Below are 27,792 nucleotides of genomic sequence, written 5' to 3' on the forward strand. Positions count from 1 at the left end.
TATTTTATAGAAACTAGACATCAACGGTAATCTGACAACGCCACTGTATGACAAACGGGATGATTTCAGCTTCTCCATTGTCAACTTCCCATATTTATGTAGCAATATTCCATTATCAATTGCATATGGTGTTTATATCTCTCAACTGATTCGATACGCAAGAGATTGTTCTGCGTATGGTCAGTTTTTAAATCGATGCAAACTACTGACAAAGAAATTGATGATACAGGGGTTTCAACAGTCTCAATTAAAGTCAGCATTTCGCATATCCTTTGGTCATTATAACGATCTAGTTCGTCAATACAACCTATCATTGGGCTAAATGCTGTCTGACTTGTTTCATACCGATTGTTAGACCGTTCTTGATTTTGACTACGAATAACTCCGTTGATATGATCAGGATATAGGGCTCACGGCGGATGTGACAGGCCGACAGGGGATGCTTACTCTTCCTAGGCACTTGCTTCCAACTCTGGTGTGTCCGGGGGTCCGTGTTTCCCTAACGATCTATTTTGTATTACTTATAGGAGTTATGAGATTGATCACTGTTCGTTGTCTTCAGCTTTCAGCAATACAAGAAAGATAGGAAAACAGCATCCAGCAAGCCTGCGCAACATATTCCCCATAGCAAGGACTACCTCTCCAAACTTTCGTAAAAATATAGCATTTTGCCAGTTATAAACTATAAGAATGGAAAGCTAACCAAAATGAAAATATTGCATTGTTAAGGGCGGTAAGTGATGCTTTCAAGATAATTCAGAAACGGCCTCATTATGCTGTCTGCCAAGAAACACTAGGGAACTGTTTCCAGCAAAATAGTTTCATTGTATTAATTGAATCATTCAATGAATCCCACCGCTGTGTATCCACCTACGATTAAGGAAAATCAGTAAATATAAAGGGGACAATGATTGCTGTGTATAGAAAATTTCGTATCAATTTAAACCCGCTCTAGTCCTTCTCAAATACCAGGGGTCATGGTTCGAACGAACTTTAATCTTCCTTAAAGTGTACATACGTGAGTACGATATGGCAGGTTATGAAAATCTTTACTGGGATAAAATCCGCAAAACAATGTGACGTCATAATTGAAATAAGTATATCACTAACTATATATTAAATTCCGATTTTATTTTTTATTTAAGTTTTATTTATGCATAAAATAAACCATGCAGCTACAAAGATCCAACGACATTTGAAATGCTACACTGCTGTTCTGTAATTTCTGTCTGATCAATATGAAAGTAAACTGATGACGGCATGACTATACATCGAGTGACGTTGACACATGCAAGGAATTTATTTATGTGTGCCATGCAAATATCGACAAAATGTGGAGTATTTGAAATATATGACATGGGATATATGGAATATAGATGTGAAACGCAGAGAATGTATTGATATTAAGAAGGTATGTTGATATCATTCATTGATTCATTGACAATTTTGTTTAACGTGGAAAATGTTCCATTTAGCATGTCGATCCGATTTTCCTGTCACACACTGAAATAAAACTGCAAAAGTAGCACATTAGGCCACATACTTTCAGAGACTTTTTATACACCGTGTGAAAGGTCATAAACTAATGTACACGGCAATTACTGATAGAATCGTCTGTTAAGAAAACCTTTAAAGAAAACTGCATAGCATCAGTGCAAAATTTAAAACATGGGCTAGATGGTTTCGTGTTTAAATGTTCAATAATTATTTCTTATTGAAAGTGGTAGGATTCTATCAGTAATTCTGATATACTATGAGTGGTTTACCGTCATTATCGCCAGTTAGACCAATATTTAAATCTTGGGGTAGTGTGCTACTTTTACATTTTAAATCTTGGGGTAGTGTGATACTTTTACATTTTCTATTAAGGTACATCCATGATCTATTTATAAAAGTCATGCAAAAACGCCATATTGAAGCACATGTTTGTCATGTTGTTATGATACAAAATGTTCTCATGTAAACAACCAAAATAGTTTTTAAGAGTTAGAAGCTCCTCTCTGTGTAAGACAGATTTTAAAAATCATGCAGTATACGTGCAAAAATGAAGCATGACGTACCTTAACATACCCGCGTATAGCCTATAAAACATATTGTCACAGTCGATGACTATTATGGTTCTAACAAACCCCAATCTTTCTTGCAGTGAAGATACAGCCTATACAAAAACATGACTATTCTGTTTTAGTACATCTTCAGAAGTGAGTGAAAAATGCTCCAGTTAAACAATATGCAATCAATTCATCAATCTTCAGACGGGTTCTAGTACCCAACTGCATTTCAGCGTTTTTTCAACCCTATTCCTTTGGAAAGAAATTTAGACTTTCAACTGAAAAGAGCACAGTGTTCTTCTGAAGAAATCGAAATTTTGAACATTTTTACAGACATACAACAAACAAAATTTTATTAGGAAAGTTCACGTGAGCTTTAGAGTAATTTGTATATTAAGGATAGACGATATCCATCATATGTGGATGGTACATTTTTGTCGTTATAAAACATGTGGTTTATGTAGTTGAATTACATTTTGATTTTTATAGTTGTAATATTTAACGTTACAATTGGGTGTAAGAAATTGCAATTGAATTATGTGGAAATAAATCTTCAGTGCAATCAATGGCGTACTAAAATGTCATTTTATTCCCTCATTTGAATAATACGAAAATAATGACAACAAATATGAATAAAGGAATGAAAAATATCTTCAAAACTAACTTAATAACAGATACTGATTAGGTAACTTAATTGTTGATCATTTTTCTGGGATATTTAATGTATCTTGTTTTATTTACAATGAATAAATGTCAGACAAGTAAATAACATTTCAATCGCATTGATTGGTGGATGTAGTGACTCAGATTGTATATAAAGACATTCAGTCGATCAGATGTTACCTGCATCGTCTAGAATCAAAATGGGAAAACTACTAGTTCTCACTCTCCTCGTCTGTTTGGTTGCCCTGTCATTCGGTAAGATAATTATAACTCATCTTCTTTCCTCCAAGTTTTTTTTTCACCTCTGAGTTTTGATTTATCTTTTTAATTATTCAAACAATGTCAAATTTCAATTCCTGCGTTATTATTGTGATGTTTTTGCATATTGTTCACTTAATTATATGTCTTTATTTATAGTCTATTTTACCCTCTTTATGCATTTCCTTAATTGTATTATTGAGTTATTGCCCATTTGTTTATATTCCGACCGGGTTGCGCCCGCCCTGGTTACCCTGTCCGGATCTATAGATTCCGACCGGGAAATGTGTTATATATATATATATATATATATATATATATATATATATATTATATTATATATATTGGCCAATTTGTATATTAAGCAATTGATTTCGGGCACAGGGGCTATAACGGTACATATCGCACTCCCTTTGATATATCATGATAATTCTCAATATCTAAATTATGTTATTTCATACATGTTCAATTACAAAACAATATAATTATTTCTAAACACTGAGAACTCGTTAACCTTTCTGGACCTGGATGTAATCATGTACGGGATTACCCTAGACAGCCATGTTACATTATACTTTATAATTTAATTCTTTATATCGCAAACCAAACCACTAAACATTTCTACTTTTATTTATTTTCTTGGGGGAAGAAGAGCATCTATCTGACAAAATATTCTCTAACATGAGTTGACCCACGTATTATGGTCTAAATCAACTAGATTGTATATACTCTGTGACGGATGTACCACTTAAGAATGTTGCACACGCATGTTGTTTACTAGATTGATCACTAAATCCTATCATCAATTTGTCCGAGGTTTATAACAAGTTGAATTACAAGAATAACTGTTTTCAAAACGATTACTGTCGAATACTTTTGCGAAAACTTTCGGAGTCTTTATAACTTTTTATCATACTATCAATGAATTAAGTTTTTGTCCCCTAAACCAAACCAGACTCTGTGTGCTTTTTTATGGTATCTTTGAAATGAAAGTAATAAAGTGGATACATTGCTTATATAGGAAATAAAATGTTAGTTAATTTCGTTCATGGTTTTAGGTATTCCAAGTGGTGGGTGCCATTATGCACTTAAAACATGTCATGACTCGAAACCTTGTTGCGATGGATATGAGTGTGATTACAAATACGGCCAATGGGGTTGCTGCGAAATAAGTAAGTATTTCAGAATGTACACTGTAAATGATGATAAAAGTGATACCTATAAATTATTGTAATTATAGTTATAAATATCAACATACTAGGAGACTCCACTGACCTTTTCCAAACAAGCTTATTCGATGTTGTGGTTAATATATACAGATTATCCCGTTTTTTTAAATTTCTTTAACAATGATGGTACCATTTGATTATTTAATCAGTGATAAAATTAGCCCCAATATTTTAGGGATCTCCATAATGGTGCAAAATAATTTTAGCAATAACCGATAATAAGTTCGGTGTACATATGTAATAGTCCCAAATGTTGTTTACAACAAAAGGAGTACCAGCTTTGTGCTCGGGCATGTCTAATAAAGCTGTTTTTCTTCAGATATAATGTATTCCTCTACTCCGCCATGATAGTTATCGCAAGATCTCGTAGGTGGATATACTGAAAAACCTAAACATTGAAAATCAACACGCAAAATGTAGTCACTCGAGCCATCCTAACAAAGAGAGGAACAAACCTTTATTGTGGGTCGGAAAATACCTTAACATAGCGCAGCAGAATTTACTAATAAAAGGCAATCAAACAATGGACAATATGTATTTACAATTATTAATTGATAGAAAATTGTAACAAAACGAAAATTCTAACTTACGGTAGTTAAACAATAAATCTGAACAGAATCTACATACACAAAAAAGTAATTCAAAAACCGTAGTTTCCATTACACATAAAAATCTAAATGCATACAGAGTATCTAACCAGAACTTCTATTTATCATATTGATTGATTGTATCTTGTTTAATGTCTATCTTGAGAATTTTCATTCAGATGGAGACGTTACCAAGCCCGGTGAGGGGCTTCAAAGTTAGGCATTTGCTCGACGCTTACATCCATTGAGGAATGAGGGTTCTTTAGCGTACCACACTTACTGTGACACGGGACATTCGTTTTTAAGGTCTTCACCGAGGACTCGTGACATTCACATCTGATACCGAGCGTTTGGCGATTCAACTGTCACTACCTATTCTAACGACTTAGGTTTGTTGTGACCGGATTTGAACCTCGGGCTTCCGCATGTAAGGCGAACTCTCTAACCTCTAGACCATCGTGGCAATTCTATTTATCATAAGCATTTCAGTTTATTTATAATAACATTGAATTTTCCAGTACAATCTTGAAAGACAATGATGCGACCATTACGTCATCTTTCTACTAAAAGTAACATGAGATCTAGAACAATCTAAGTCACAGTCATGTGTCAATGCAATATATACATCAGATCTCCAGAACAATCTAGGTCACAGGAGTCAATTTAGTGCAAGGAAATAGTACCCAACAATATGATTGCAGAAAGAGTTTTCTCTCTGCTGTTCGTTTTTCAAATTGATATTAGATTTAAACTTTTTCAATATCGACGAAATAACTTACTCCTCTGTACTCGTGCATTGATGTAAATACTACCTTATATGCCATATGCAAATAACTTGACAATCGGAAGTTGAAACTTCAATATCCCAAACATTGCGCAAAAATATAAATCGAGAAATTAGAATATATCGAAGTTGTTGAAAATGGTCGAATATCGCCTCACAAATCGTACGTTGCAGGTTGTTACTTTATATATTGACTAAGAAACATACAATGTCCTTTTATTTACGTAAAGAAAGTCAGCAAATGTTTAGAATGATCACAGATGTTGCGGGGGTAAATAACTTCCGCATTTGCACCATTACAGAGATTTTAACGAATGGTTGACCTCTTCCTAAGCACCTGATCCCACCTCTGGCATATTTAGGGGTCCTTATTTGACCAATTCTCTATTTTGTATTGTTTATAGGAGTTATGAGATCGATCACTGTTCGTTATCTTCACCTTTGATTATTGCAGCTTTGATCAAACGTATTCAGTTATTTTGTTTTTCTTTATTCAGTGTATCCTCCTGGTTAAGACTGAGACAATTGCGCCAGATACTCGGGAAATGACGATGGAACAAACAGCTTTTCTTGATTTAACGTTATATGTGTGATTTGAGTAGTTTTCCTGCCTTAAAATAAAGTCTTGTGTAAAACCTCTCCATTATTTGAATTTAGACACATTATTACTGTATCATAATCCGACAACAGGTATAACAAGATTAATAGTATCAATAAAATCTTAATCTTTACCTTTTATTGACTCATTGACTTGGTCAATCTTCATGTATCATGATTGTTACAACCGAGACTACTTAGTGAGAGATTGCGTTCGTCTGTGAATGTTTTTTCATGCTAGGATTAATCTATTAGTAAACACTCTCTCAAATATTGCTCTTGTCATTACAAAATAAATAAATTTACCGGTATGATTACATAACATACAATCGTAAAGATTACAAAAGAATGCACTCCCCCAAAATATTCAAATAATAGATGTTTTCTTGTTCTTCTTAACAGAGCGATTCCCCAACTGTGATGCCAGCATATGACGGTCTTTATTGTATATGTGCATTTATCATCCATTCCATATACGACATAGTGATGTCATTCATATTATGGCCCTGAAAATCAAACAAAATAATGGATAGATAGAGGAATTATATACATTTATTGCATGATAATGAGCGAGATATAAAGATTTATTCAGTCTATTGGAATTCCCATGGGCACGAATTCTGCTCCTTTGTTAGCTGACCTGTTTTTATATTCATATGAAGCAGAATTTATTAAAAAACTTCTACGTGAGAAGAAAAAAATCTCTCGCTGTGACCTTCAATTCGACTTTTAGATATATCGATGACGTTTTGTCTCTTAACAATGATAGCTTTCATTCATATGTCGATTTGATATATCCCTGTGAGCTCGAAATAAAGGACACCACAGAGTCGTCCACTTCTGCTTCATACTTAGATATTTTCTTGAAAGGAGACATTAACGGCAAACTAACAACTCAACTGTATGACAAACGGGATGATTTCAGCTTCTCCATCGTCAACTTCCCACATTTATGTAGCAATATTAAATTATCACCTGTATATGGTGTTTATATGTCTCAACTGATTCGATATGCAAGAGCTTGTTCTGGGTATAGTCAGTTTTTAAATCGAGGTAAGCTACTGACAAACAAGTTGATGGTACAGGGATTTCAACAGTCTCGATTGAAGTCAGCATTTCGCAAATTCTATGGTCGTTATAACGATCTAGTTCGTCAATACAACTTCGCATTGGGTCAAATGCAGTCTGACGTGTTTCATACCGAATGTTAAGTCGTTCTTGGCACACTGATTTTGACTGCGGATAACTCCGTTTACCTGATCAGGATATGGGGCTCACGGCGGGTGTGACCGGTCAACAGGGGATGCTTACTCCTCCTAGGCACCTGATCCCACCTCTGGTGTGTCCAGGGGTCCGTGTTTGCCCAACTATCAATTTTGTATTGCTTATATGAGTTGTGGGATTGATCGCTGTTATTGATTTTGACTGCGGATAACTCCGTTTAGCTGATCAGGATATAGGGCTCACGGCGGGTGTGACCGGTCAACAGGGGATGCTTACTCCTCCTAGGCACCTGATCCCACCTCTGGTGTGTCCAGGGGTCCGTGTTTGCCCAACTATCTATTTTGTATTGCTTGTAGGAGTTATGAGATTGATCACTGTTCGTTATCTTCACCTTGCATTCACCCAATCTTGTACTCGGGGAATATGGTTTTTCTTGGGTGAATAACTCTTCATATCTCCCGAACATTCATGCAATGCATTGTTTATTATACCTAATCAAAACAAGACTACAAAAACACATTTGAAATTAGAGTTCACTCATTTAAACATCATAAAGAGCTGAGATTGCCCTAACAATAACACTGCGCCGTCAACGTATTAGAAGGTACTAACAACAAAATACAGTGATGTAATAGCTAGTTTTTGTATTTCCATTCTCCTTGAATGCTGATTTACTTGTTTGTTTTTATATAAACCAAACCAAACTGTATCAAAGACTCGCATATTTTGTGCCGTACGAACTATGTATGTACAAGGACTTGGACTTATTGTGATGTCACACTAAACTTCGTCTACCTTGACGTCTTGACGTTAAATTTATGTTTGTTGTTGTCTGCGTCATTCGGAACACTCGGCTTTGTTCATTTAACTGGAAACGAAAGGGAAATAAGAGATATCCGAAGGGGTAGAGCACAACGTTTTGTTGCCGGGCAAACACAACGGTCACCTGACCTTCTCGGCCAATCAGATTCTGTTTTACTAGTGATTCTTTATGTGAGGTATAATAAATTAGTATTGTCAAACTTCTTTTGTTTTGTGATCCCTATTTTCCATGAAACCATTCGTTGAGTTTTAATTTATTTTAGTTGAATTTGAGTGTATCATGGTGTTTACTTGTCCCATACAGGTCAATGACCCAATATACTGAAATTGTCAGACGTCTCTTGTTTTTACTATTCATTGAATCTTAAGTGTCTTATTTTAATGAGAGTATCTCATCGTGTTTATTTGGCTCATAATGGTCAAAGTAGAAAGTACATTAAAGGGAAAATATTGAGATGACATGTTTGCTCAACTCTCTATTTTGTATTGCTTACAGGATTTATGAGATTGATGACTGTTCATTATCTTCACCTTTCATGAAGCTATTCTACAAATAATATTACAAAACAGATTTGTTTCCATGCACAACTTGGTAGAGTTCGCGCCCTCTCCCACTATCAATTAAACAACTGTTCCTCATACACTGAATTTGTAATCTGACTGTATTCATACTGGACCAAAGTTTGTCCGATGGAATTTTAAGACTCACATAGCATACCGTACGGTCTCTTCACGGATCACTGGATGTGGGTTTAGCTCAAATATGGTCATTGTTTTTTACCTGGAATTTACCTGACCAAGAGACCAGGGTGTCGTGTATACTTTTGATGTACACAGGAAGGGTCTCAGAACCGTCTGCAGTGTTTCTGTGGTCAGATTGTTTGTATAATGGTTGTATCCCTATGGCTAGACGACAAACAGTCTAGAGCACCCCTCTTTTTATGTTTTGCCCTCAGTCATTGGCTCAATAAATAATTTGATAATATAGATTATTGCAATAAGTTACAAGTTTTAGACATTAATGGGCAAATGGTTGTTTGATTTCTGATTGTGTAATTTATAATATATGTATATAGAGAGGGGGCATTACAATTATATCAAAATTGCATTGTTCAGGGGTCTTTTTAAAAACAATTGAATTACCAGAAAAGAGCAGTTGTGGACAGGTCAATGCTATCAAAACTTTAGAATATAGGGCTTCCTCAACATCCAGATAATGCCTGTAGGTACTGGCTGTTATTGTTATCAAAACACTTCTCTCGGGTAGCTCTAGACCACAGTTTCTGTAGATGTCACTCCACCTGAGATCTATTGTTAAATGTTTGATTGACAGACGGCTACCAATTTGGGGGTGTTAACAAAGATAGCTTTTAACCATATGTCGATTTGATATATCCCTGTGAGCTTGAAATAAAGGACACCACAGAGTCATCCACTTCTGCTTCATACTTAGATATTTTATTGAAAGTAGACATTAACGGCAAACTGACAATTCAACTGTATGACAAACGGGATGATTTCAGCTTCTCCATCGTCAGCTTCCCATATTTGTGTAGCAATATTCCATTATCACCTGCATATGGTGTTTATATATTTCAACTGATTCGATATGCGAGAGCTTATTCTGCGTATAGTCTAGTTTTAACTCGAGGTAAGCTACTGACAAACAAGTTGATGGTACAGGAGTTTCAACAGTGGAAGGAGAAGATCAGCATTTCGCAAATTTTATGGTCGTTATAACGATCTAGTTCGCTAGTACAACCATGCATTGGGTCAAATGCTGTCTGACGTGTTTCATACCGAATGTTAAGCCGTTCTTGGCACACTGATTTTGACTGCGGATAACTAAGTTTACCTGATCAGGATATATGGCTCACGGCGGGTGTGGCCGGTCAACAGGGGGTGCTTACTCCTCCTAGGCACCTGATCCCATCTCTGGTCTGTTCAGGGGTCCGTGTTTGGCCAACTATCTATTTTGTATTGCTTATAGGAGTTATGAGATTGATCACTGTTCGTTATTTTCACCTTTCTGAACTTGTTTCTTAATCAAGTGAAATTCATATAAAGCATAGAAATACAAGTATGATTGATTAATTGATAGATTGTATCTTGTTTAACGCCCCATTTTAGATTATGTCACTCATATGGAGACGTCACCAATACCGGTGAAGTACTTCAAATTTAGGCCTATGCTCGGAATTTACGGCCATTAAGCAACGAAGGTTCTTTAGCATACCACACCTACTGTGACACGGGACATCCATTTTAAAGGTCATCTCCGAGGACCCGTGACATTCACACCTGATTCCGAGCGTTTGGCGATGGAACTGTCACTATCTGTTACAAACCCGACCTTCCGCTTCCGGGGCAAGCCCTCTACCTCTAGACTACTGGGGCAGTGAAATACTAATATGTTTTTCAAATTTACGTTCTACTGTAAGGTTATGACCCAGGGAATTAAATGTGATTTGTGAATATAGAAGTTAAAACACACTGGAATGCGAAATTCTTGACTTTTAGTGTTTTTGTCTGTGTCATTAAGGAATTCAAAATGAATAAAACTCTTTACCAGAAAAACAAGAAAAATTACTATTAGCCATAGATTAGCTCTTTTATGACTTCCTCCTATGTTGGCAGTAGAGGGCCATTGTTGTAAAATTGAATTTAACTGCCGTTTGTTTCTGTTGTTTTCAGTTTACCTGTCACTATCCAAAGGTTTTTAAAATTACCTAATGATAGATAGGTTATATATCTGTCATCTTATTTCCTATATTATGATCTATGATCTATTCTAGCCTACAGGAATATGCAACAACAATACTTCAATAAATGTATTGGACTGTTAATGTTTAATTCACATTAATTGTTTCTTCTTCATATAATTTACATCAAATCCTTATCAAAATACATAATGACCTAATAAGACCGAAACATTGATTTTGAAATTCAATTTATCATCAGTATGAGGAATATATTTTGGTTCCAGTTGACAAAGCTTGTAACAACATTGTCTTCGTTTCTAAGGCTCATTAGTACAGCTGTATTTTAAACAAACTTGGCATTAATTCCACTTTTGGTAATCGATTTTTTTCTAAATCACGTTTCACTTTTCTACACCATTAATACCCCAGTCAATGGGTGGAATGAATGTGAGTTACCATACCTATAATGAATTCCTAAACTACATAAAATCCCTTACAGAGAAAGATACATTGCTAAATCCAGTAAGTTCTCTACCAAGCTCATACCTTTGCTCCTCACGAAAATATTAACAGCTGTGATGGAGAAACTTCAAACTTACTGTGCGACTACATATGCCAGAAATGGTGTAAGTCAAATGTAGATTCTTAAAAAATCCTAAAGAACTTTTAGTAAACTTGAAATCGCAAAACGCCTCTCAAATCGATAACATTAAAACCTATGACTTTTCACTCTACACGACCATTCCTCATGATAAATTAGAGACTAGACTTTTTCACATCATAGACAGTTGCTTCTTCAACAAAAATGGAAAACGAAGATATTCACATCTAGTGATTAGTCACCTAAAAATACTTTGTTAAACACTACCCTGATTCCATGCACAAGTACTCTGAAGTTGTAATAAAAAAAATATGCTAGAGTTCATTATATATAACAATGACAATATCTTCTTGGTCTTCGGTCATCAGGTCTTCTAAAGGTCTGTTGGAATTCCCACGGGCACGAATTGTGCTCCTTTGTTACCTGGCCTGTTTTTATATTGATATAAAGCAGGATTTATTCAAGACCTCTACGTGAGAAGAAAAAAATATGTTGCTGTGACCTTTAATTCGACATTTAGATATATCGTCGACGTTCTGTCTATTGACAATGATAATTTCATTCATATGTCGATTCGGTATATCCCTGTGAGCTCGAAATAAAAGATACCATCTGGTCGTCCACTTCTGTTTCATACTTAGATAGTTTTAATGAAAGTAAACATAAACAGCAAACTGACAACTCAACTGTATGACAAACGGAATGATTTCAGCTTCTCCATAGTCAACTTCCCAAATTTATATAGCAATATTCCATTATCACCTGTGTTTATATCTCTTAATGTAAAACTTAATCGGTACCAATTTTGATGCACCAGATGCGCATTTCGACAAATAATGTCTCTTCAGTGATGCTCAACCAAAATGTTTGAAATCCGAAATAATAATGAAATTTTATAGCTATTATAGGGCAAAAACAGTGTGCCAAAAAAGTCAAATTCGTCTAAGGATAAGAGCTATGCGTGAGGAAGAAATTCCTTAATTTTGAAATGAATTTCTAAATTTTATAACAGCAATTAAATATATATCCGTATTTTCAAGCTAGTAACGAAGTACTTAGCTACTGGACTGTAGAGACCCTCGGGGACTAACAGTCCACCAGCAGAGGTCATAATGTAAAACTTAAACGGTACCAATTTTGATGCACAAGATGCGCATTTCGACAAATAATGTCTCTTCAGTGATGCTCAACCAAAATGTTTGAAATCCGAAATAATAATGAAGTTTTATAGCTATTATAGGGCAAAAAACAGTGTGCCAAAAAAGAGGAGTCAAATTCGTCTAAGGATAAGAGCTATGCATGAGGGAGATAATCCTTAATTTTGAAATGAAATTCTAAATTTTATAACGGCAATTAAATATACGTCGGTATTTTCAAGATTCGATACGCAATAGCTTATTCTGCATTTGGTCAGTTTTTGAATTTACTGGAATGCGATATTCTTGATTTTCATGTTTCTGCCTGTGTTATTAACGAATTAAAAAAGTATAAAACTCTTTATCAGACAGACAAGAAACTATAACCAATAGCCATAAACTATCAATTTTATGACTTCCTCAGATGTTGGCAATAGGGGGCCATTGTTGTAAAATTAAATTAACTACCGTTTGTTTCTGTTGTTTTCAGTTTACCTGTCACTGTCCAAAGGCTTTTGGAATTACCCATCAATAGATAGGTTATATATGTAAAACTTATACGGTACCAATTTTGATGCACCAGATGCACATTTCGACAAATAAAGTCTCTTCAGTGATGCTCAACCGAAATGCTTGAAATCCGAAATAACAATGAAGTTTTAGAGCTATTATAGCCATAAACAGCGTGCCAAAAAAAGTGGAGTCAAAATTAATTCATTCCCTGTAGTGTCACATTGAAGGCCAAGGGAATTTTCACAAAAAATATCTGTCATCTTATTTCCTATATTAAGATTTATGATAGCCTACATGATTATACAAAAATAATGATTCAATAAATGTGTTGGACTGTTGATATTTAATTCACCTTATTTTCTTTTTCATATAATTTACATCAAATCCTTATCAAAATGCATAACGACCTAAAAAGACCGGAACATTGAAATTGAAATTCAATTCATCATCAGTATGAGGAATATGTTTTGGTTCCAGCTGACAAAGGCTCATTATTACAGCTGTATTTTAAACGAACTTGACATTAATTCCACTTTTGGTAAATGCACTTATATTCCAACTGCCCTTTCTTCAAAACCTTGTTTGAGTTTTAGACACATTTAATATCCCAGTCAATGGGTACAATGAATATGAGATACCATACCAATACTAGATTCCAAAACTACACAAAAACCCTTACAAACAAAGACACATTGGATCCAGTCGTCCACTTCCGATTCCTATTTAGATATTTTATTGAAACTAGACATTAACGGCAAACTGACAACGCCATTGTATGACAAACGGGATGATTTCAGCTTCTCCATCGTAAACTTCCCATATTTATGTAGCAATATCGCATTATCACTTGCATATGGTGTTTATATCTCTTAACTGATTCGATACTCAAGATCTTGTTCTGCGTATAGTAAGTTTTTAAAGCGATTCAAACTACTGACAAAGAAATTGATGGTATAGGCGTTTCAACAGTATCGATTAAAGTCAGCATTTTGCAATTGCACGCCTGTGCAATTGATTCCCCCAGCAAGGACTACCTCTCCAACTTGTTTTTAAAATCTAACATTTTGCAAGTCATAAACTATTAGAATGGAAGACTAACCACAATGAAAATATCGTCCTTGTTGAGGGCGGTAAGTGATGCATTTAAGGCAATTCAGAAAAGGCCTCATTATGTTGTCTGCCACCAAACACTAAGGAACTGCTTCCAACAAAACAGTTTCATTGTATTAATTGAATCATTCAACGAATCCCACCTCTGTGTATTTGACCCCTTAGCTTTTTTTAAGCCCAACCTAAGCTCATAACACTTGGACCTCTTATCAAATCGGCTGGTTTTATTATCTGATACATGTTTTCGTCCATTGACACAAAGATCAAAATTTCCAATTGAGTTAACCCATTAATATAAAAAGATATCTACCTAAGATTAAGGAAAACAGTATATATTAAGGGGACAATTATTTCTGTGCATAGAAACTTTCGTATCAATTTACACCCGTTCTATTCATTCTTAAGTACCATGGGTTATGGTTCGAACGAACTTTAATCTTCCTTAAAGTGTACATATAGCCTATAAAACATGTTGACAAATTCGATGACTATAATGGTTCTAACAAACCCCAATCTTCCTTACAGTGTACATACAGCCTATACAAAAACATGACTATTCTGTTTTAGTACATCTTCAGAAGTGAGTGAAAAATGCCTCAGTTAAACAATATGCAATCAATTCATCAATCTTCAGATGCGTTTTAGTACCCGACTGCATTTCAACGAGTTTTCAATCCTATTTATTTTGTGAAGAAATTTAGACTTTCAGCTGAAAAGATTCCTTGAATTTAGCACAGTGTTCTTTTAAAGAAATGGAAATTTTGAAACTTTTCAGACATACAAGAAACGAAATTGTATTAGGAAAGTTCACGTGAGCTTTAGAGTAATTTGTATATTAAGGATAGACGATATCCACCGAATGTGGATGATACATTTTTGTCGTTATAAAACATGTGGTTTATGTAGTTGAATTACATTTTGTTGTTTATAGTTGTAATATTCAATGTTACAATGGGGTATGGGAAATTGCAATTGAATCATATGGAACTATATCTTCAGAAGAATCAATGGCGTAGTAAAATGTCATTTTATTCCCACATTTGAAGAATTCGAAAGTAATGATAGCAAATATAAATAAAGGAATGAAAACTATCTTCAAAACTAACTTAATAAGGAATACTGATTAGGTAACTTAATTGTTATTCATTTGGTGGGATATTTAATGTATCTTGTTTGATTGACAATTAATAAAACTGCATAGCATCAGTGCAAAATTTAAAACATGGGCTAGATGGTTTCGTGTTTAAATGTTCAATAATTATTTCTTATTGAAAGTGGTAGGATTCTATCAGTAATTCTGATATACTATGAGTGGTTTACCGTCATTATCGCCAGTTAGACCAATATTTAAATCTTGGGGTAGTGTGCTACTTTTACATTTTAAATCTTGGGGTAGTGTGCTACTTTTACATTTTCTATTAAGGTACATCCATGATCTATTTATAAAAGTCATGGAAAGACGCCATATTGAAGCACATGTTTGTCATGTTGTTATGATACAAAATGTTCTCATGTAAACAACCAAAATAGTTTTTAAGAGTTAGAAGCTCCTCTCTGTGTAAGACAGATTTTAAAAATCATGCAGTATACGTGCAAAAATGAAGCATGACGTACCTTAACATACCCGCGTATAGCCTATAAAACATATTGTCACAGTCGATGACTATTATGGTTCTAACAAACCCCAATCTTTCTTGCAGTGTAGATACAGCCTATACAAAAACATGACTATTCTGTTTTAGTACATCTTCAGAAGTGAGTGAAAAATGCTCCAGTTCAAGAATATGCAATCAATTCATCAATCTTCAGACGGGTTCTAGTACCCAACTGCATTTCAGCGTTTTTTCAACCCTATTCCTTTGGAAAGAAATTTAGACTTTCAACTGAAAAGAGCACAGTGTTCTTCTGAAGAAATCGAAATTTTGAACATTTTTACAGACATACAACAAACAAAATTTTATTAGGAAAGTTCACGTGAGCTTTAGAGTAATTTGTATATTAAGGATAGACGATATCCATCATATGTGGATGGTACATTTTTGTCGTTATAAAACATGTGGTTTATGTAGTTGAATTACATTTTGATTTTTATAGTTGTAATATTTAACGTTACAATTGGGTGTAAGAAATTGCAATTGAATTATGTGGAAATAAATCTTCAGTGCAATCAATGGCGTACTAAAATGTCATTTTATTCCCTCATTTGAATAATACGAAAATAATGACAACAAATATGAATAAAGGAATGAAAAATATCTTCAAAACTAACTTAATAACGGATACTGATTAGGTAACTTAATTGTTGATCATTTTTCTGGGATATTTAATGTATCTTGTTTTATTGACAATGAATAAATGTCAGACAAGTAAATAACATTTCAATCGCATTGATTGGTGGATGTAGTGACTCAGATTGTATATAAAGACATTCAGTCGATCAGATGTTACCTGCATCGTCTAGAATCAAAATGGGAAAACTACTAGTTCTCACTCTCCTCGTCTGTTTGGTTGCCCTGTCATTCGGTAAGATAATTATAACTCATCTTCTTTCCTCCAAGTTTTTTTTTTCACCTCTGAGTTTTGATTTATCTTTTTAATTATTCAAACAATGTCAAATTTCAATTCCTGCGTTATTATTGTGATGTTTTTGCATATTGTTCACTTAATTATATGTCTTTATTTATAGTCTATTTTACCCTCTTTATGCATTTCCTTAATTGTATTATTGAGTTATTGCCCATTTGTTTATATCCCGACCGGGTTGCGCCCGCCCTGGTTACCCTGTCCGGATCTATAGATTCCGACCGGGAAATGTGTTATATATATATATATATATATATATATATATATATATATATACTATATTATATTATATATATTGGCCAATTTGTATATTAAGCAATTGATTTCGGGCACAGGGGCTATAACGGTACATACCGCACTCCCTTTGATATATCATGATAATTCTCAATATCTAAATTATGTTATTTCATACATGTTCAATTACAAAACAATATAATTATTTCTAAACACTGAGAACTCGTTAACCTTTCTGGACCTGGATGTAATCATGTACGGGATTACCCTAGACAGCCATGTTACATTATACTTTATAATTTAATTCTTTATATCGCAAACCAAACCACTAAACATTTCTACTTTTATTTATTTTCTTGGGGGAAGAAGAGCATCTATCTGACAAAATATTTTCTAACATGAGTTGACCCACGTATTATGGTCTAAATCAACTAGATTGTATATACTCTGTGACGGATGTACCACTTAAGAATGTTGCACACGCATGTTGTTTACTAGATTGATCACTAAATCCTATCATCAATTTGTCCGAGGTTTATAACAAGTTGAATTACAAGAATAACTGTTTTCAAAACGATTACTGTCGAATACTTTTGCGAAAACTTTCGGAGTCTTTATAACTTTTTATCATACTATCAATGAATTAAGTTTTTGTCCCCTAAACCAAACCAGACTCTGTGTGCTTTTTTATGGTATCTTTGAAATGAAAGTAATAAAGTGGATACATTGCTTATATAGGAAATAAAATGTTAGTTAATTTCGTTCATGGTTTTAGGTATTCCAAGTGGTGGGTGCCATTATGCACTTAAAACATGTCATGACTCGAAACCTTGTTGCGATGGATATGAGTGTGATTACAAATACGGCCAATGGGGTTGCTGCGAAATAAGTAAGTATTTCAGAATGTACACTGTAAATGATGATAAAAGTGATACCTATAAATTATTGTAATTATAGTTATAAATATCAACATACTAGGAGACTCCACTGACCTTTTCCAAACAAGCTTATTCGATGTTGTGGTTAATATATACAGATTATCCCGTTTTTTTTAAATTTCTTTAACAATGATGGTACCATTTGATTATTTAATCAGTGATAAAATTAGCCCCAATATTTTAGGGATCTCCATAATGGTGCAAAATAATTTTAGCAATAACCGATAATAAGTTCGGTGTACATATGTAATAGTCCCAAATGTTGTTTACAACAAAAGGAGTACCAGCTTTGTGCTCGGGCATGTCTAATAAAGCTGTTTTTCTTCAGATATAATGTATTCCTCTACTCCGCCATGATAGTTATCGCAAGATCTCGTAGGTGGATATACTGAAAAACCTAAACATTGAAAATCAACACGCAAAATGTTGTCACTCGAGCCATCCTAACAAAGAGAGGAACAAACCTTTATTGTGGGTCGGAAAATACCTTAACATAGCGCAGCAGAATTTACTAATAAAAGGCAATCAAACAATGGACAATATGTATTTACAATTATTAATTGATAGAAAATTGTAACAAAACGAAAATTCTAACTTACGGTAGTTAAACAATAAATCTGAACAGAATCTACATACACAAAAAAGTAATTCAAAAACCGTAGTTTCCATTACACATAAAAATCTAAATGCATACAGAGTATCTAACCAGAACTTCTATTTATCATATTGATTGATTGTATCTTGTTTAATGTCTATCTTGAGAATTTTCATTCAGATGGAGACGTTACCAAGCCCGGTGAGGGGCTTCAAAGTTAGGCATTTGCTCGACGCTTACATCCATTGAGGAATGAGGGTTCTTTAGCGTACCACACTTACTGTGACACGGGACATTCGTTTTTAAGGTCTTCACCGAGGACTCGTGACATTCACATCTGATACCGAGCGTTTGGCGATTCAACTGTCACTACCTATTCTAACGACTTAGGTTTGTTGTGACCGGATTTGAACCTCGGGCTTCCGCATGTAAGGCGAACTCTCTAACCTCTAGACCATCGTGGCAATTCTATTTATCATAAGCATTTCAGTTTATTTATAATAACATTGAATTTTCCAGTACAATCTTGAAAGACAATGATGCGACCATTACGTCATCTTTCTACTAAAAGTAACATGAGATCTAGAACAATCTAAGTCACAGTCATGTGTCAATGCAATATATACATCAGATCTCCAGAACAATCTAGGTCACAGGAGTCAATTTAGTGCAAGGAAATAGTACCCAACAATATGATTGCAGAAAGAGTTTTCTCTCTGCTGTTCGTTTTTCAAATTGATATTAGATTTAAACTTTTTCAATATCGACGAAATAACTTACTCCTCTGTACTCGTGCAGTGATGTAAATACTACCTTATATGCCATATGCAAATAACTTGACAATCGGAAGTTGAAACTTCAATATCCCAAACATTGCGCAAAAATATAAATCGAGAAATTAGAATATATCGAAGTTGTTGAAAATGGTCGAATATCGCCTCACAAATCGTACGTTGCAGGTTGTTACTTTATATATTGACTAAGAAACATACAATGTCCTTTTATTTACGTAAAGAAAGTCAGCAAATGTTTAGAATGATCACAGATGTTGCGGGGGTAAATAACTTCCGCATTTGCACCATTACAGAGATTTTAACGAATGGTTGACCTCTTCCTAAGCACCTGATCCCACCTCTGGCATATTTAGGGGTCCTTATTTGACCAATTCTCTATTTTGTATTGTTTATAGGAGTTATGAGATCGATCACTGTTCGTTATCTTCACCTTTGATTATTGCAGCTTTGATCAAACGTATTCAGTTATTTTGTTTTTCTTTATTCAGTGTATCCTCCTGGTTAAGACTGAGACAATTGCGCCAGATACTCGGGAAATGACGATGGAACAAACAGCTTTTCTTGATTTAACGTTATATGTGTGATTTGAGTAGTTTTCCTGCCTTAAAATAAAGTCTTGTGTAAAACCTCTCCATTATTTGAATTTAGACACATTATTACTGTATCATAATCCGACAACAGGTATAACAAGATTAATAGTATCAATAAAATCTTAATCTTTACCTTTTATTGACTCATTGACTTGGTCAATCTTCATGTATCATGATTGTTACAACCGAGACTACTTAGTGAGAGATTGCGTTCGTCTGTGAATGTTTTTTCATGCTAGGATTAATCTATTAGTAAACACTCTCTCAAATATTGCTCTTGTCATTACAAAATAAATAAATTTACCGGTATGATTACATAACATACAATCGTAAAGATTACAAAAGAATGCACTCCCCCAAAATATTCAAATAATAGATGTTTTCTTGTTCTTCTTAACAGAGCGATTCCCCAACTGTGATGCCAGCATATGACGGTCTTTATTGTATATGTGCATTTATCATCCATTCCATACACGACATAGTGATGTCATTCATATTATGGCCCTGAAAATCAAACAAAATAATGGATAGATAGAGGAATTATATACATTTATTGCATGATAATGAGCGAGATATAAAGATTTATTCAGTCTATTGGAATTCCCATGGGCACGAATTCTGCTCCTTTGTTAGCTGACCTGTTTTTATATTCATATGAAGCAGAATTTATTAAAAAACTTCTACGTGAGAAGAAAAAAATCTCTCGCTGTGACCTTCAATTCGACTTTTAGATATATCGATGACGTTTTGTCTCTTAACAATGATAGCTTTCATTCATATGTCGATTTGATATATCCCTGTGAGCTCGAAATAAAGGACACCACAGAGTCGTCCACTTCTGCTTCATACTTAGATATTTTCTTGAAAGGAGACATTAACGGCAAACTAACAACTCAACTGTATGACAAACGGGATGATTTCAGCTTCTCCATCGTCAACTTCCCACATTTATGTAGCAATATTAAATTATCACCTGTATATGGTGTTTATATGTCTCAACTGATTCGATATGCAAGAGCTTGTTCTGGGTATAGTCAGTTTTTAAATCGAGGTAAGCTACTGACAAACAAGTTGATGGTACAGGGATTTCAACAGTCTCGATTGAAGTCAGCATTTCGCAAATTCTATGGTCGTTATAACGATCTACTTCGTCAATACAACCTCGCATTGGGTCAAATGCAGTCTGACGTGTTTCATACCGAATGTTAAGCCGTTCTTGGCACACTGATTTTGACTGCGGATAACTCCGTTTACCTGATCAGGATATGGGGCTCACGGCGGGTGTGACCGGTCAACAGGGGATGCTTACTCCTCCTAGGCACCTGATCCCACCTCTGGTGTGTCCAGGGGTCCGTGTTTGCCCAACTATCGATTTTGTATTGCTTATATGAGTTGTGGGATTGATCGCTGTTATTGATTTTGACTGCGGATAACTCCGTTTAGCTGATCAGGATATAGGGCTCACGGCGGGTGTGACCGGTCAACAGGGGATGCTTACTCCTCCTAGGCACCTGATCCCACCTCTGGTGTGTCCAGGGGTTCCTTTAGCTGATCAGGATATAGGGCTCACCGCGGGTGTGATCGGTCAACAGGGGGTGCTTACTCCTCCTAGGCACCTGATCCCACCTCTGGTGTGTCCAGGGGTCCGTGTTTGCCCAACTATCTATTTTGTATTGCTTGTAGGAGTTATGAGATTGATCACTGTTCGTTATCTTCACCTTGCATTCACCCAATCTTGTACTCGGGGAATATGGTTTTTCTTGGGTGAATAACTCTTCATATCTCCCGAACATTCATGCAATGCATTGTTTATTATACCTAATCAAAACAAGACTACAAAAACACATTTGAAATTAGAGTTCACTCATTTAAACATCATAAAGAGCTGAGATTGCCCTAACAATAACATTGCGCCGTCAACGTATTAGAAGGTACTAACAACAAAATACAGTGATGTAATAGCTAGTTTTTGTATTTCCATTCTCCTTGAATGCTGATTTACTTGTTTGTTTTTATATAAACCAAACCAAACTGTATCAAAGACTCGCATATTTTGTGCCGTACGAACTATGTATGTACAAGGACTTGGACTTATTGTGATGTCACACTAAACTTCGTCTACCTTGACGTCTTGACGTTAAATTTATGTTTGTTGTTGTCTGCGTCATTCGGAACACTCGGCTTTGTTCATTTAACTGGAAACGAAAGGGAAATAAGAGATATCCGAAGGGGTAGAGCACAACGTTTTGTTGCCGGGCAAACACAACGGTCACCTGACCTTCTCGGCCAATCAGATTCTGTTTTACTAGTGATTCTTTATGTGAGGTATAATAAATTAGTATTGTCAAACTTCTTTTGTTTTGTGATCCCTATTTTCCATGAAACCATTCGTTGAGTTTTAATTTATTTTAGTTGAATTTGAGTGTATCATGGTGTTTACTTGTCCCATACAGGTCAATGACCCAATATACTGAAATTGTCAGACGTCTCTTGTTTTTACTATTCATTGAATCTTAAGTGTCTTATTTTAATGAGAGTATCTCATCGTGTTTATTTGGCTCATAATGGTCAAAGTAGAAAGTACATTAAAGGGAAAATATTGAGATGACATGTTTGCTCAACTCTCTATTTTGTATTGCTTACAGGATTTATGAGATTGATGACTGTTCATTATCTTCACCTTTCATGAAGCTATTCTACAAATAATATTACAAAACAGATTTGTTTCCATGCACAACTTGGTAGAGTTCGCGCCCTCTCCCACTATCAATTAAACAACTGTTCCTCATACACTGAATTTGTAATCTGACTGTATTCATACTGGACCAAAGTTTGTCCGATGGAATTTTAAGACTCACATAGCATACCGTACGGTCTCTTCACGGATCACTGGATGTGGGTTTAGCTCAAATATGGTCATTGTTTTTTACCTGGAATTTACCTGACCAAGAGACCAGGGTGTCGTGTATACTTTTGATGTACACAGGAAGGGTCAACAGGGGGTGCTTACTCCTCCTAGGCACCTGATCCCATCTCTGGTCTGTTCAGGGGTCCGTGTTTGGCCAACTATCTATTTTGTATTGCTTATAGGAGTTATGAGATTGATCACTGTTCGTTATTTTCACCTTTCTGAACTTGTTTCTTAATCAAGTGAAATTCATATAAAGCATAGAAATACAAGTATGATTGATTAATTGATAGATTGTATCTTGTTTAACGCCCCATTTTAGATTATGTCACTCATATGGAGACGTCACCAATACCGGTGAAGTACTTCAAATTTAGGCCTATGCTCGGAATTTACGGCCATTAAGCAACGAAGGTTCTTTAGCATACCACACCTACTGTGACACGGGACATCCATTTTAAAGGTCATCTCCGAGGACCCGTGACATTCACACCTGATTCCGAGCGTTTGGCGATGGAACTGTCACTATCTGTTACAAACCCGACCTTCCGCTTCCGGGGCAAGCCCTCTACCTCTAGACTACTGCGGCAGTGAAATACTAATATGTTTTTCAAATTTACGTTCTACTGTAAGATTATGACCCAGGGAATTAAATGTGATTTGTGAATATAGAAGTTAAAACACACTGGAATGCGAGATTCTTGACTTTTAGTGTTTTTGTCTGTGTCATTAAGGAATTCAAAATGAATAAAACTCTTTACCAGAAAAACAAGAAAAATTACTATTAGCCATAGATTAGCTCTTTTATGACTTCCTCCTATGTTGGCAGTAGAGGGCCATTGTTGTAAAATTGAATTTAACTGCCGTTTGTTTCTGTTGTTTTCAGTTTACCTGTCACTATCCAAAGGTTTTTAGAATTACCTAATGATAGATAGGTTATATATCTGTCATCTTATTTCCTATATTATGATCTATGATCTATTCTAGCCTACAGGAATATGCAACAACAATACTTCAATAAATGTATTGGACTGTTAATGTTTAATTCACTTTAATTGTTTCTTCTTCATATAATTTACATCAAATCCTTATCAAAATACATAATGACCTAATAAGACCGAAACATTGATTTTGAAATTCAATTTATCATCAGTATGAGGAATATATTTTGGTTCCAGTTGACAAAGCTTGTAACAACATTGTCTTCGTTTCTAAGGCTCATTAGTACAGCTGTATTTTAAACAAACTTGGCATTAATTCCAATTTTGGTAATCGATTTTTTTCTAAATCACGTTTCACTTTTCTACACCATTAATACCCCAGTCAATGGGTGGAATGAATGTGAGTTACCATACCTATAATGGATTCCTAAACTACATAAAATCCCTTACAGAGAAAGATACATTGCTAAATCCAGTAAGTTCTCTACCAAGCTCATACCTTTGCTCCTCACGAAAATATTAACAGCTGTGATGGAGAAACTTCAAACTTACTGTGCGACTACATATGCCAGAAATGGTGTAAGTCAAATGTAGATTCTTAAAAAATCCTAAAGAACTTTTAGTAAACTTGAAATCGCAAAACGCCTCCCAAATCGATAACATTAAAACCTATGACTTTTCACTCTACACGACCATTCCTCATGATAAATTAGAGACTAGACTTTTTCACATCATAGACAGTTGCTTCTTCAACAAAAATGGAAAACGAAGATATTCACATCTAGTGATTAGTCACCTAAAAATACTTTGTTAAACACTACCCTGATTCCATGCACAAGTACTCTGAAGTTGTAATAAAAAAATATGCTAGAGTTCATTATATATAACAATGACAATATCTTCTTGGTCTTCGGTCATCAGGTCTTCTAAAGGTCTGTTGGAATTCCCACGGGCACGAATTGTGCTCCTTTGTTACCTGGCCTGTTTTTATATTGATATAAAGCAGGATTTATTCAAGACCTCTACGTGAGAAGAAAAAAATATGTTGCTGTGACCTTTAATTCGACATTTAGATATATCGTCGACGTTCTGTCTATTGACAATGATAATTTCATTCATATGTCGATTCGGTATATCCCTGTGAGCTCGAAATAAAAGATACCATCTGGTCGTCCACTTCTGTTTCATACTTAGATAGTTTTAATGAAAGTAAACATAAACAGCAAACTGACAACTCAACTGTATGACAAACGGAATGATTTCAGCTTCTCCATAGTCAACTTCCCAAATTTATATAGCAATATTCCATTATCACCTGTGTTTATATCTCTTAATGTAAAACTTAATCGGTACCAATTTTGATGCACCAGATGCGCATTTCGACAAATAATGTCTCTTCAGTGATGCTCAACCAAAATGTTTGAAATCCGAAATAACAATGAAATTTTATAGCTATTATAGGGCAAAAACAGTGTGCCAAAAAAGTCAAATTCGTCTAAGGATAAGAGCTATGCGTGAGGAAGAAATTCCTTAATTTTGAAATGAATTTCTAAATTTTATAACAGCAATTAAATATATATCCGTATTTTCAAGCTAGTAACGAAGTACTTAGCTACTGGACTGTAGAGACCCTCGGGGACTAACAGTCCACCAGCAGAGGCCTTGACCCAGGGGTCATAATGTAAAACTTAAACGGTACCAATTTTGATGCACAAGATGCGCATTTCGACAAATAATGTCTCTTCAGTGATGCTCAACCAAAATGTTTGAAATCCGAAATAACAATGAAATTTTATAGCTATTATAGGGCAAAAACAGTGTGCCAAAAAAGTCAAATTCGTCTAAGGATAAGAGCTATGCGTGAGGAAGAAATTCCTTAATTTTGAAATGAATTTCTAAATTTTATAACAGCAATTAAATATATATCCGTATTTTCAAGCTAGTAACGAAGTACTTAGCTACTGGACTGTAGAGACCCTCGGGGACTAACAGTCCACCAGCAGAGGCCTTGACCCAGGGGTCATAATGTAAAACTTAAACGGTACCAATTTTGATGCACAAGATGCGCATTTCGACAAATAATGTCTCTTCAGTGATGCTCAACCAAAATGTTTGAAATCCGAAATAATAATGAAGTTTTATAGCTATTATAGGGCAAAAAACAGTGTGCCAAAAAAGAGGAGTCAAATTCGTCTAAGGATAAGAGCTATGCATGAGGGAGATAATCCTTAATTTTGAAATGAAATTCTAAATTTTATAACGGCAATTAAATATACGTCGGTATTTTCAAGATTCGATACGCAATAGCTTATTCTGCATTTGGTCAGTTTTTGAATTTACTGGAATGCGATATTCTTGATTTTCATGTTTCTGCCTGTGTTATTAACGAATTAAAAAAGTATAAAACTCTTTATCAGACAGACAAGAAACTATAACCAATAGCCATAAACTATCAATTTTATGACTTCCTCAGATGTTGGCAATAGGGGGCCATTGTTGTAAAATTAAATTAACTACCATTTGTTTCTGTTGTTTTCAGTTTACCTGTCACTGTCCAAAGGCTTTTGGAATTACCCATCAATAGATAGGTTATATATGTAAAACTTATACGGTACCAATTTTGATGCACCAGATGCACATTTCGACAAATAAAGTCTCTTCAGTGATGCTCAACCGAAATGCTTGAAATCCGAAATAACAATGAAGTTTTAGAGCTATTATAGCCATAAACAGCGTGCCAAAAAAAGTGGAGTCAAAATTAATTCATTCCCTGTAGTGTCACATTGAAGGCCAAGGGAATTTTCACAAAAAATATATGTCATCTTATTTCCTATATTAAGATTTATGATAGCCTACATGATTATACAAAAATAATGATTCAATAAATGTGTTGGACTGTTGATATTTAATTCACCTTATTTTCTTTTTCATATAATTTACATCAAATCCTTATCAAAATGCATAGCGACCTAAAAAGACCGGAACATTGAAATTGAAATTCAATTCATCATCAGTATGAGGAATATGTTTTGGTTCCAGCTGACAAAGGCTCATTATTACAGCTGTATTTTAAACGAACTTGACATTAATTCCACTTTTGGTAAATGCACTTATACTCCAACTGCCCTTTCTTCAAAACCTTGTTTGAGTTTTAGACACATTTAATATCCCAGTCAATGGGTACAATGAATATGAGATACCATACCAATACTAGATTCCAAAACTACACAAAAACCCTTACAAACAAAGACACATTGGATCCAGTCGTCCACTTCCGATTCCTATTTAGATATTTTATTGAAACTAGACATTAACGGCAAACTGACAACGCCATTGTATGACAAACGGGATGATTTCAGCTTCTCCATCGTAAACTTCCCATATTTATGTAGCAATATCGCATTATCACTTGCATATGGTGTTTATATCTCTTAACTGATTCGATACTCAAGATCTTGTTCTGCGTATAGTAAGTTTTTAAAGCGATTCAAACTACTGACAAAGAAATGATGGTATAGGGGTTTCAACAGTATCGATTAAAGTCAGCATTTTGCAATTGCACGCCTGTGCAATTGATTCCCCCAGCAAGGACTACCTCTCCAACTTGTTTTTAAAATCTAACATTTTGCAAGTCATAAACTATTAGAATGGAAGACTAACCACAATGAAAATATCGTCCTTGTTGAGGGCGGTAAGTGATGCATTTAAGGCAATTCAGAAAAGGCCTCATTATGTTGTCTGCCACCAAACACTAAGGAACTGCTTCCAACAAAACAGTTTCATTGTATTAATTGAATCATTCAACGAATCCCACCTCTGTGTATTTGACCCCTTAGCTTTTTTTAAGCCCAACCTAAGCTCATAACACTTGGACCTCTTATCAAATCGGCTGGTTTTATTATCTGATACATGTTTTCGTCCATTGACACAAA

The 27,792-nt window shown here is 34.9% G+C and overlaps 2 long non-coding RNA genes across 2 annotated transcripts; both read left to right on the forward strand.

The window, feature by feature from the left end:
• Window positions 1-2,883: 2,883 nt before the first annotated feature.
• On the forward strand, window positions 2,884-6,211 carry LOC130050030 (uncharacterized). Its single transcript, XR_008798410.1, has 3 exons — window positions 2,884-2,969; window positions 4,031-4,144; window positions 6,070-6,211. It is a non-coding gene; the product is annotated as an uncharacterized LOC130050030 (long non-coding RNA).
• Window positions 6,212-16,714: 10,503 nt separating this feature from the next.
• Window positions 16,715-20,051, forward strand: LOC130050027 (uncharacterized). The gene is made up of 3 exons (XR_008798407.1): window positions 16,715-16,800; window positions 17,870-17,983; window positions 19,910-20,051. It is a non-coding gene; the product is annotated as an uncharacterized LOC130050027 (long non-coding RNA).
• The last annotated feature ends 7,741 nt before the right edge of the window (window positions 20,052-27,792 follow it).

The sequence above is a fragment of the Ostrea edulis genome, chromosome 9, assembly GCF_947568905.1.
Source record: "Ostrea edulis chromosome 9, xbOstEdul1.1, whole genome shotgun sequence".
NCBI classification, from domain to species: Eukaryota; Metazoa; Mollusca; class Bivalvia; order Ostreida; family Ostreidae; genus Ostrea; species Ostrea edulis.